The sequence below is a fragment of the Triticum urartu genome, chromosome 2A (assembly GCF_056163025.1).
Source record: "Triticum urartu cultivar PI428250 chromosome 2A, HENAU_Tu73, whole genome shotgun sequence".
NCBI classification, from domain to species: Eukaryota; Viridiplantae; Streptophyta; class Magnoliopsida; order Poales; family Poaceae; genus Triticum; species Triticum urartu.
The window spans coordinates 517,770,381-517,782,593 of NC_141874.1; positions in this window are offsets into that span (position 1 = coordinate 517,770,381).

The following is a 12,213-nucleotide window of genomic DNA, read 5'->3' on the forward strand; positions in this document are numbered from 1 at the left end:
GGGGAGGGGGCGCGCGGCCTGCCCTGGCCGGCCCCTCTCTCTCTCCACTAGGGCCCAATAAGGCCCATTAACCCCCGGGGGGTCCGGTAACCCCTCCGTCACTCCGGTAAAATCCCGATTTCACCCGGAACTCTTCCGATCTCCAAATGTAGGCTTCCAATATATCAATCTTTATGTCTCAACCATTTCGAGACTCCTCGTCATGTCTATGATCATATCCGGGGCTCCGATCTACTTTCGGTACATCAAAACATATAAACTCATAATACCGATCATCACAGAACTTTAAGCGTGCGGACCCTACGGGTTCGAGAACTATGTAGACATGACCGAGACATGTCTCCGGTCAATAACCAATAGCGGAACTTGGATGCTCATATTGGTTCCTACACATTCTACGAAGATCTTTATCGGTTAAACCGCATAACAATATAGGTTGTTCCCTTTGTCATCGGTATGTTACTTGCCTGAGATTCAATCATCGGTATCACAATACCTAGATCAATCTCGTTACCGGAAAGTCTCTTTACTCGTTCTCTAATGCAACATCCCGCAAATAACTTATTAGTCACATTGCTTGCAAGGCTTATAGTGATGTGCATTACCGAGAGGGCCCAAAGATACCTCTATGACAATCGGAGTGACAAATCCTATTCTTGATCTATGCCAACTCCACGAACACCATTGGAGACACCTGTAGAGAACCTTTATAATCACCCAGTTACGTTGTGACGTTTGGTAGCACACAAAGTGTTCCTCCGGTATTCGGGAGTTGCATAATCTCATAGTCATAGGAACATATATAAGTCATGAAGAAAGCAATAGCAGTAAACTTAAACGATCAAGTGCTAAGCAAACGAAATGGATCAAGTCAATCACATCATTCTCCTAATGATGTGATCCCATTGATCAAATAACAACTGATGTCTATGTCTAGGAAACTTAACCATCTTTGATCAATGAGCTAGTCAAGTAGAGGCATACTAGTGACATTATGTTTGTCTATGTATTCACACATGTATTATGTTTCCGGTTAATACAATTATAGCATTAATAATAAACATTTATCATGAAATAAGGAAATAAATAATAACTTTATTATTGCCTCTAGGGCATATTTCCTTCAGTCTCCCACTTGCACCAGAGTCAATAATCTAGATTACACAGTAATGATTCTAACACCCATGGAGTCTTGGTGCTGATCATGTTTTGCGCGTGGAAGAGGCTTAGTCAGCGGGTCTGCAACATTCAGATCCGTATGCATCTTGCATATCTCTATGTCTCCCACCTGGACTTGATCCCAGATGGAATTGAAGCGCCTCTTGATGTGCTTGGTTCTCTTGTGAAATCTGGATTCCTTTGCCAAGGCAATTGCACCAGTATTGTCACAAAAGATTTTCATTGGACCCGATGAACTAGGTATGACACTGATAACCCACAAGTATAGGGGATCACAACAGTTTTCGACAAGTAAGAGTGTCGAACCCAATGAGGAGCTAAAGGCAGAATAAATATTCCCTCAAGTTCTATTGACCACCGATACAACTCTACACACGCTTGATGTTCGCTTTACCTAGAACAAGTATGAAACTAGAAGTACTTTGTAGGTGTTGTTGGATAGGTTTGCAAGATAATAAAGATTATGTAAATAAAAAGTAGGGGCTGTTTAGGTAAAGACACAACTAAGTTAGTTTTAGTAAAGAGCTTTTTGTTACGAGAAAGTTATTCGTCCCTAGGCAATCGATAACTAGACCGGTAATCATTATTGCAAATTTTGTATGAGGGAGAGGCATAAGCTAACATACTTTCTCTACTTGGATCATATGCACTTATGATTGGAACTCTAGCAAGCATCCGCAACTACTAAAGATCATTAAGGTAAAACCCAACCATAGCATTAAAGCATCAAGTCCTCTTTATCCCGTACGCAACAACCCCCTTACTCGGGTTTGTGTTTCAGTCACTCACGCAACCCACTATAAGCGAATCATAAACGTATTGCAACACCCTACAGCGGGAATCCCTCACGCTTGCGCGACACGTAGAGCACCATAGGACAACATCAATAATAAAACATGCAACTCAAACCAATCACGATCATCAAATAGCCCATAGGACAAAACAGATCTACTCAAACATCATAGGATAGCCATACATCATTGGGAAATAATATATAGCGTTGAGCACCATGTTTAAGTAGAGATTACAGCGGGTAAGAAAGAGGTTACACCGCTGCATAGAGCGCGGAAGAGTCGGTGATGATGGTGGTGAAGTTGTTGGTGAAGATTGCGGTGATGATGATGGCCACGACAGCGTTCCGGCACCACCGGAAGAGAAGGGGAGAGGGGCCCCTTCCTTCTTCTTCTTCCTTGACCTCCACCCTATATGGGAGAAGGGTTTCCCCTCTGGTCCGTGGCCTCCATGGCGTGGGAGGGGCGAGAGCCCCTCCGAGATTGGATCTACCTCTCTGTCTCTCTCTGTTTCTGCGTTCTCGTCTGCTGCCCTTTCACTGTTTCGTATATATATGGAGATCCATAACTCCGATTGGACCGAAACCTTCGCCGTGATTTTTTACCAAAAATTAGCTTTCTTGCGGCCGAAGAAGGGCATCAACCGCCTTACGGGTGGCCCACGAGGGTCAGGGGCGCGCCCAGGGGGCACGCGCCCCCCCTGCCTCGTGGCCACCTTGGGCACCGTCTCGCGTGGATTTTTCTTCCGGAACTCTCCAAATATTCCAAAAATATTCTCCGTCTGTTTTTATCCCGTTTGGATTCCGTTTGATATGGATATTCTGCGAAACATAAAACATGCAACAAACAGGAACTGGCACTGGGCACTGGATCAATATGTTAGTCCCAAAAATAATATAAAAAGTTGCCAAAAGTATATGAAAGTTGTAGAATATTGGCATGGAACAATAAAAAATTATAGATACGGCGGAGACGTATCAGACACCTAGATCGGATATGAACTCCTTCATCCAGACTCCTTCATTTGCTGCTTCCGAAGCAGCTATGTACTCCGCTTCACACGTAGATCCCGTCACGATGCTTTGTTTAGAACTGCTCCAACTGACAGCTCCACCGTTCAATATAAACACGTATCCGGTTTGCGATTTAGAATCGTCCGGATCAGTGTCAAAGCTTGCATCGACGTAACCATTTACAACAAGCTCTTTGTCACCTCCATAAATGAGAAACATATCCTTAGTTCTTCTCAGGTATTTTAGGATGTTCTTGACCGCTATCTAGTGATCCACTCCTGGATTACTTTGGTACCTCCCTGCTAAACTAATAGCAAGGCACTCATCAGGTCTGGTACACAGCATTGCATACATGATAGAGTCTATGGCTGAAGCATAGGGAACACTTTTCATTTTCTCTCCATCTTCTGCAGTGGTCGGGCATTGAGTCTTACTCAATTTCACACCTTGTAACACATGCAAGAACCATTTCTTAGCTTGATCCATTTTAAACTTCTTCAAAACTTTACCAAGGTGTGTGATTTGTGAAAGTCCAATTAAGCGTCTTGATCTATCTCTATAGATCTTGATGCCCAATATATTATCAGCTTCACGGAGGTCTTTCATTGAAAAACTCTTATTCAAGTATCCTTTTATGCTATCCAGAAATTCTATATCATTTCCAATCAACACTATGTCATCTACATATAATATTAGAAATGCTACAGAGCTCCCACTCACTTTCTTGTAAATACAGGCTTCTCCAAAAGTCTGTATAAAACCATATGCTTTGATCACACTATCAAAATGTTTATTCCAACTCCGAGAGGCTTGCACCAGTCCATAAATGGATCGCTGGAGATTGCACACTTTGTTAGTACCCTTTGGATCGATAAAACCTTCAGGTTGCATCATATACAACTCTTCTTCCAGAAAACCATTCAGGAATGTAGTCTTTACATCTATTTGCCAAATTTCATAATCATAAAATGCGGCAATTGCTAACATGATTCGGACGGACTTAAGCATCGCTACGGGTGAAAAGGTCTCATCGTAGTCAACTCCTTGAACTTGTCAAAAACATTTCGCAACAAGTCGAGCTTTGTAGACAGTAACGTTACCGTTACCGTCAGTCTTCTTCTTGAAGATCCATTTATTCTCGATGGCTTGCCGATCATTGGGCAAGTCAACCAAAGTCCACACTTTGTTCTCATACATGGATCCCATCTCAGATTTCATGGCCTCAAGCCATTCTGCGGAATCTGGGCTCATCATCGCTTCCTTATAGTTCGTAGGTTCTTCATGGTCAAGTAACATGACCTCCAGAACAGGATTACCGTACCACTCTGGTGCGGATCTTGCTCTGGTTGACCTATGAGGTTCAGTAGTAACTTGATCTGAAGTTTCATGATCATCACCATTAGCTTCCTCACTAATTGGTGTAGGTGTCACAGGAACCGGTTTCTATGATGAACTACTTTCTAATAAGGGAGAAAGTACAATTACCTCATCAAGTTATACTTTCCTCCCACTCACTTGTTTTGAGAGAAACTCCTTCTCTAGAAAGGATCCATTCTTAGCAACGAATGTCTTGCCTTCGGATTTGTGATAGAAGGTGTACCCAACAGTTTCCTTTGGGTATCCTATGAAGACACATTTCTCCGATTTGGGTTCGAGCTTATCAGGTTGAAGCTTTTTCACATAAGCATCGCAACCCCAAACTTTAAGAAATGACAACTTTGATTTCTTGCCAAACCAAAGTTCATAAGGCGTCATCTCAATGGATTTCGATGGTGCCCTATTTAACGTGAATGCAGCTGTCTCTAAAGCATAACCCCAAAACGATAGCGGTGAATCAGTAAGAGACATCATAGATCGCACAATATCTAGTAAAGTACGATTACGACGTTCGGACACACCATTACGCTGTGGTGTTCCGGGTGGCGTGAGTTGCGAAACTATTCCACATTGTTTCGAATGTAAACCAAACTCGTAACTCAAATATTCTCCTCCACGATCAGATCGTAGAAACTTTATTTTCTTGTTACAATGATTTTCCACTTCACTATGAAATTCTTTGAAGTTTTTAAATGTTTCAAACTTATGTTTCATTAAGTAGATATACCCATATCTGCTCAAATCATCTGCGAAGATGAGAAAATAACGATACCCGCCACGAGCCTCAACATTCATAGGACCACATACATCAGTATGTATGATTTACAACAAATCTATTGCTCGCTCCATTGTTCCGGAGAACGGTGTTTTAGTCATCTTGCCCATCAGGCATGGTTCGTAAGTACCAAGTGATTCATAATCAAGTGATTCCAGAAGTCCATCAGTATGGAGTTTCTTCATGCGCTTTACACCAATATGACCCAAACGGCAGTGCCACAAAGAAGTTGCACTATCATTATCAACTCTGCATCTTTTGGCTTCAACATTATGAATATGTGTATCACTACTATCGAGATTCAACACAAATAGACCACTCTTCAAGGGTGCATGACCATAAAAGATATACCATTATTCTCAAATTTAAATGAATAACCGTCTCGCATCAAACAAGATCCAAATATAATGTTCATGCTTAACGCTGGCACCAAATAACAATTATTCAGGTCTAAAACTAATCCCGAAGGTAGATGTAGAGGTAGTGTGCCGACGGCGATCACATCGACTTTGGAACCATTTCCCACGCGCATCGTCACCTCGTCCTTAGCCAGTCTTCGCTTAATCCGTAGTCCCTATTTCGAGTTGCAAATATTAGCAACATAACTAGTATCAAATACCCAGGTGCTACTGCGAGCTCTAGTAAGGTACACATCAATAACATGTATATCACATATACCTTTGTTCACCTTGCCATCTTTCTTATCCGCCAAATACTTGGGACAGTTCCGCTTCCAGTGACCAGTCCCTTTGCAGTAGAAGCAATCAGTCTCAGGCTTAGGTCCAGACTTGGGTTTCTTCTCTTGATCAGCTTGTTTGCCGTTCTTCTTGAAGTTCCCTTTCTTCTTCCCTTTACCCTTTTTCTTGAAACTGGTGGTCTTGTTTACCATCAACACTTGATGCTCCTTCTTGATTTCTACCTCCGCAGCCTTTATCATTGCGAAGAGCTCGGGAATCGTCTTATCCATCCCTTGCATATTATAGTTCATCATGAAGCTCTTGTAGCTTGGTGGCAATGATTGAAGAACTCTGTCATTGACACTGTCAACTGGAAGATTAACTCCCAACTGAGTCAAGTGATTATGGTACCCAGACATTCTGAGTATATGTTCACTGACAGAACTATTCTCCTCCATCTTGCATCTGTAGAACTTATTGGAGACTTCATATTTCTCAATCCGGGCATTTGCTTGAAATATTAACTTCAACTCCTCGAACATCTCATATGCTCCATGACGTTCAAAACGACGTTGAAGTCCCGGTTCTAAGCCGTAAAGCATGGCACACTGAACTATTGAGTAGTCATCAGCTTTGCTCTGCCAGACGTTCATAACATTTGGCGTTGCTCCTGCAGCGGGTTTGGCACCCAGCGGTGCTTCCAGGACGTAATTCTTCTGTGCAGCAATGAGGATAATCCTCAAGTTACAGACCTCCCACTTAGATAGACATCCCTCTAATCATCTAAGTGACCACGTGATCCATATCAACTAAACCATAACCGATCATCACGTGAAATGGAGTAGTTTTCAATGGTGAACATCACTATGTTGATCATATCTACTATATGATTTACGCTCGACCTTTCGGTCTCAGTGTTCCGAGGCCATATCTGCATATGCTAGGCTCGTCAAGTTTAACCCGAGTATTCTGCGTGTGTAAAACTGTCTTACACCCGTTGTAGATGAACGTTGAGCTTATCACACCCGATCATCATGTGGTGTCTCGGCATGACGAACTTTGGCAATGGTGCATACTCAGGGAGAACACTTTTACCTTGAAATTTAGTGAGAAATCATCTTATAATGCTACCGTCAAACAAAGCAGAATAAGATGCATAAAGGATAAACATCACATGCAATCAATATTAAGTGATATGATATGGCCATCATCATCTTGTGCCTTTGATCTCCATCTCCAAAGCACTGTCATGATCACCATTGTCACTGGCGCGACACCTTGATCTCCACCATAGCATCGTTGTCGTCTCGCCAACTATTGCTTCTACGACTATAGCTACCGCTTAGTGATAAAGTAAAGCAATTACAGGGCGATTGCATTGCATACAATAAAGCGACAACCATATGGCTCCTGTCAGTTGCCGATAACTTTGTCACAAAACATGATCATCTCATACAATAAATATAGCATAATGTCTTGACCATATCACATCACAGCATGCCCTTCAAAAACAATTTAGACGTCCTTTACTTTGTTGTTGCAAGTTTTACGTGGCTGCTACGGGCTGAGCAAGAACCGTTCTTACCTACGCATCAAAACCACAACGATAGTTCGTCAAGTTAGTGATGTTTTAACCTTCTCAAGGATCGGGCGTAGCCACACTCGGTTCAACTAAAGTTGGAGAAACTGACACCCGCCAGCCACCTGTGTGCAAAGCACGTCGGTAGAACTAGTCTCGCGTAAGCGTACGCGTAATGTCGGTCCGGGCCGCTTCATCCAACAATATCGCCGAACCAAAGTATGACATGATGGTAAGAACTATGACTTGTATCGCCCACAACTCACTTGTGTTCTATTCGTACATATAACATCTACGCAATAACCTGGCTCGGATGCCACTGTTGAGGAACGTAGTAATTTCAAAAAAATTCCTACGCACACGCAAGATCATGGTGATGCATAGAAACTTGAGGGGAGAGTGTCGTCCACGTACCCTCGTAGACCATTAAGCGGAAGCGTTATGACAACACGGTTGATGTAGTCATACGTCTTCATGATCGACCGATCCTCAGTACCGAACGTACGACACCTCTGCGTTCAGCACACGTTCAGCTCGGTGACGTCCCGCGAACTCATGATCCAGTAGAGCTTGGGGAAGAGTTTCATCAACACGACGGGGTGGTGATGACGTTGATGAAGCTACCGTCGTAGGGCTTCGCCTAAGCACCGCTACAGTATGACCGAGGTGGATTATGGTGGAGGGGGGCACCGCACATGGCTGGGAGAGATCAATGATCAACTTGTGTGTCTAAAGGTGCCCCTGCCCCCGTATATAAAGCAGCAAGGGGGGAGGCCGGCCGGCCCTAGAGGGCGCGCGAGGAGGAGGAATCCTCCTCCTAGTAGGAGTAGGATTCCCCTCTTTCCTACTCCTACTAGGAGGGGGGAAAGGAAGGGGGAGAAGGAGAAGGAAAGGGGGGCACCGCCCCCCTCTCCTAGTCCAATTCGGAGCAGAGGGGGAGGGGGGCGCGGCCTGCCCTGGCCGGCCCCTCTCTCTCCACTAGGGCCCAATAAGGCCCATTAACCCCCGGGGGGTTCCGGTAACCCCTCCGGCACTCCGGTAAAATCCCGATTTCACCCGGAACTCTTCCGATGTCCAAATGTAGGCTTCCAATACATCAATCTTTATGTCTTGACCATTTCGAGACTCCTTGTCATGTCCGTGATCATATCCGGGACTCCGAACTACTTTCAGTACATCAAAACTTATAAACTCATAATACCGATCGTCACAAAACTTTAAGCGTGCGGACCCTACGGGTTCGAGAACTATGTAGACATGACCGAGACATGTCTCCGGTCAATAACCAATAGCGGAACCTAGATGCTCATATTGGTTCCTACATATTCTACGAAGATCTTTATCGGTCAAACCGCATAACAATATATGTTGTTCCCTTTGTCATCGGTATGTTACTTGCCTGAGATTCGATCGTTGGTATCACAATACCTAGCTCAATCTCGTTACCGGAAAGTCTCTTTACTCGTTCTGTAATGCAACATCCCGCAAATAACTTATTAGTCACATTGCTTGCAAGGCTTATAGTGATGTGCATTACCGAGAGGGCCCAAAGATACCTCTCTGACAATCGGAGTGACAAATCCTATTCTTGATCTATGCCAACTCCACGAACACCATTGGAGACACCTGTAGAACACCTTTATAATCACCCAGTTACGTTGTGACATTTGGTAGCACACAAAGTGTTCCTCCGGTATTCGGGAGTTGCATAATCTCATAGTCATAGGAACATATATAAGTCATCAAGAAAGCAATAGCAGTAAACTTAAACGATCAAGTGCTAAGCAAACAAAATGGGTCAAGTCAATCACATCATTCTCCTAATGATGTGACCCTGTTGATCAAATAACAACTCATGTCTATGGCTAGGAAACTTAACCATCTTTGATCAATGAGCTAGTCAAGTAGAGGCATACTAGTGACACTATGTTTGTTTATGTATTCACACATGTATTATGTTTCCAGTTAATACAATTCTAGCATGAATAATAAACATTTATCATGAAATAAGGAAACAAATAATAACTTTATTATTGCCTGTAGGGCATATTTCCTTCAGTTATTCACCTTCAATATGCGGATGACACTATCATTATGGTTGAGCTGAATGACTCCTGCCTCGCCAATCTCAAATTCATTCTCCTCTGCTTCGAAGCTATGTCGGGTCTTAAGATTAACTTTGCCAAGAGCGAAGTTATTGTTACCGGTGTGGAGGAGATTGAAGCTGTGCGAGTGGCACATCTTCTCAATTGTAAGTTAGGGTGTTTTCCGTTCAAATGCCTGGGCCTTCCCATTGTTAGGATGATCTCCACCGTGTGGTCCCGACGGCCCACCGGGCCCCTAGATCCGCGCCCTGATCGGGGGCGCTCAACCCACTATAGGTGACGGGCCCCTGTCGCCTACACTATATAAAGAGGTGGGGGCCGGCGGCTCGCAACACGAGGTTCGTCTCAACGCCGTACACCCCACCTAATCCCCTACCGATCTAGGGTTAGTGCAGTGCTGACGGGAAGCACCGCCGCCACTACTCTCTGCCATCACCGGCACCATGGCTGGCACCGGGAGCTCCTCGAGCCACAAGCAAAGGGTAGGACCATCGATTATCTGACCTACTCGATCCGCAAGGTCTATCAATGGTATCAACCCAGATTTTGGCTCAGATTTTCGGTAGAAAGGAATCAAGGAAAAGTTCTTCCCTTCCCCAAAGAACCCCACTGAAAGGGCAAAGAAAAATTCCTCTCAATGATGAAAGTAGCGCCGCCTTCACGGCCGCGCCGTTCCTCTCGATCCTGAATCGCATCGGCATGCCGAGGATTCGGGAAGAAGAACTCCACCCCGAGAGGGGCAAAGGGCGCCGCTTGCCAAACCGCTCGACGGCGGCGCGCTCACCACAAGGGGAACGCACCACCGGCGAAGGGGATGGCAACGGATGCCACTGCCTGGTGCTCTGCCGCCACGGAGTCTTCCCCGCACCTCTCAGCTCTCACTCTCGCGTACAGGAGGTTGGGGGTGGAAGGTGGAAATAAGAAAGGAAAATAAAATGGATGCTCGCGCGGCGCTGTGGCGATGCCGTCGCCGGCGGCCGGCTCAGCCTTTACCCGCCGCATCTCTCACTCTCGCGCGAGCAGGGGAACGAAGAAAGAAGGGGAAAGGGAAGGGAGAGTAGGCGCGCACGCCGCGGTGGCCGGGGCGGTCGGCCCGGGCGCAGCCACCTGCCTCGCCGTCGGGAGAGAGACCGAGCAAGAGAGCAGAGGAGAGCGACGCGAGAGGGAAGGAACATGATCGGGGGAGGGACTCGCACGTTTTTGTTCGAGTGCAAAGCGTGCGTGGCCGTCGATCTGATCGGACGGCCACCGTGAAACCCTAGCCCCACCCCAAGCCGCTGGGCCAGAAAGAGAGCAAGCCAGCCGGGCTGCTGGGTCGGCAGAGCCAGCGGACCAGGGCCAGCTCGCGCGAGCGCGCGGAGGCGCAGGCCTTGTGCCGCTGCGGGCCTCCCGTGCCAGGCCGAGGCCGGCTAGAGTTGCCTGTTTTTCCGCATTTTAATAGTTTTGTCCAGATTTTAGGCAAATTTCATATAGTTTTTTCTACTCAAATTTCATCCAACGAAATTTTATTTAGAGTACAGAAAATTAAAAGGAAATGCTCTGACAAGTAAACAGAAAAAGTTTCTGAAAATAAAAATAGAAACTTTTCAGAAAAAGAAAAGTTCATGAATTTTATAAAGAAAATTAAAAAGTTCATGATTTTTTATTCGGTGAAAGAAAAGTTTCTGTAAAAAGTAAAAAGTTCATGATTTTTTATTCATGTTTTTCCACTGCGTAAATAATTAATAGTACTCTTTTACAAAGAAAGAAAAAGTATTATCCTCCAATTAAATTGGAACCTACGGGAAAATTTAATTGGATGAACAGTTTTTTAGAGAAGTTTTTTCACTTGTGGGTGAAATCAGATTCAGATAGCTTCTGTTATGACAGTAGAAAGATATTTGATTAAAGTTTAATTATGCTATTATTATTTTCTGACCAACGTTGATGATGACAATATTATAATTCAATGAGTCTTATAGTTAAAAGTTCAAATATCTGATAATTTTTGTATCAAAGTGACCAATTTTCAGAGCATTTGATAAAGATTGAGAACTGTATATTGCTAGTTTTCCGCTGCAATAAAGTTGATAATGATGATTATTTTCTTAGCAAAGTTGTTTAATAGAAATATTATCATCACATTGTTTATGAGTTATATGCATTATTTCCGTTTCAGCCCAACGGTGATATGGAATTAATGTAGAAGAAACAGTTTTATTCTAATTCTACCACAACGGTGTTTTAGAGTATAAAAAGGAAGTTTTACAAAAGTTTAATGTGCATATTTTTTAACCAGACCAACGTAGGGTTATTTTTATGCTCATTATTGTTGATTATTGGCTAAGTTTTCTCAGACTAAAAGTTTTCCATGTTTTCATTCATGAAAGCGAATGGTTGGGTACTTGTGATCCAAAAGATGACTAGGAAAGGTCATAACATGAGGGAGTATGTTCTCTCTAAACAATGGCTTCAAAATAAAAGAATTATTGGATATTAATCCAAGAGAAGAAAACAGATAGATCATTGAGAGTCTTGGTTGACGAATGTCTTTCATGTATTCTATATGAAGAAGATTTATCAGTCAACATGATTTGAGATGAAACAAGCAACATGCGTGTTTAATTTGACCAACGTCGGATCAAGCATGTGTGTCAAAGAGCATTAGGATTTATTCCTAAATTTAATGATTGAATAATGCAGTCAAAAGAGTCAATTCTTGCATTTATGTCCCTTAC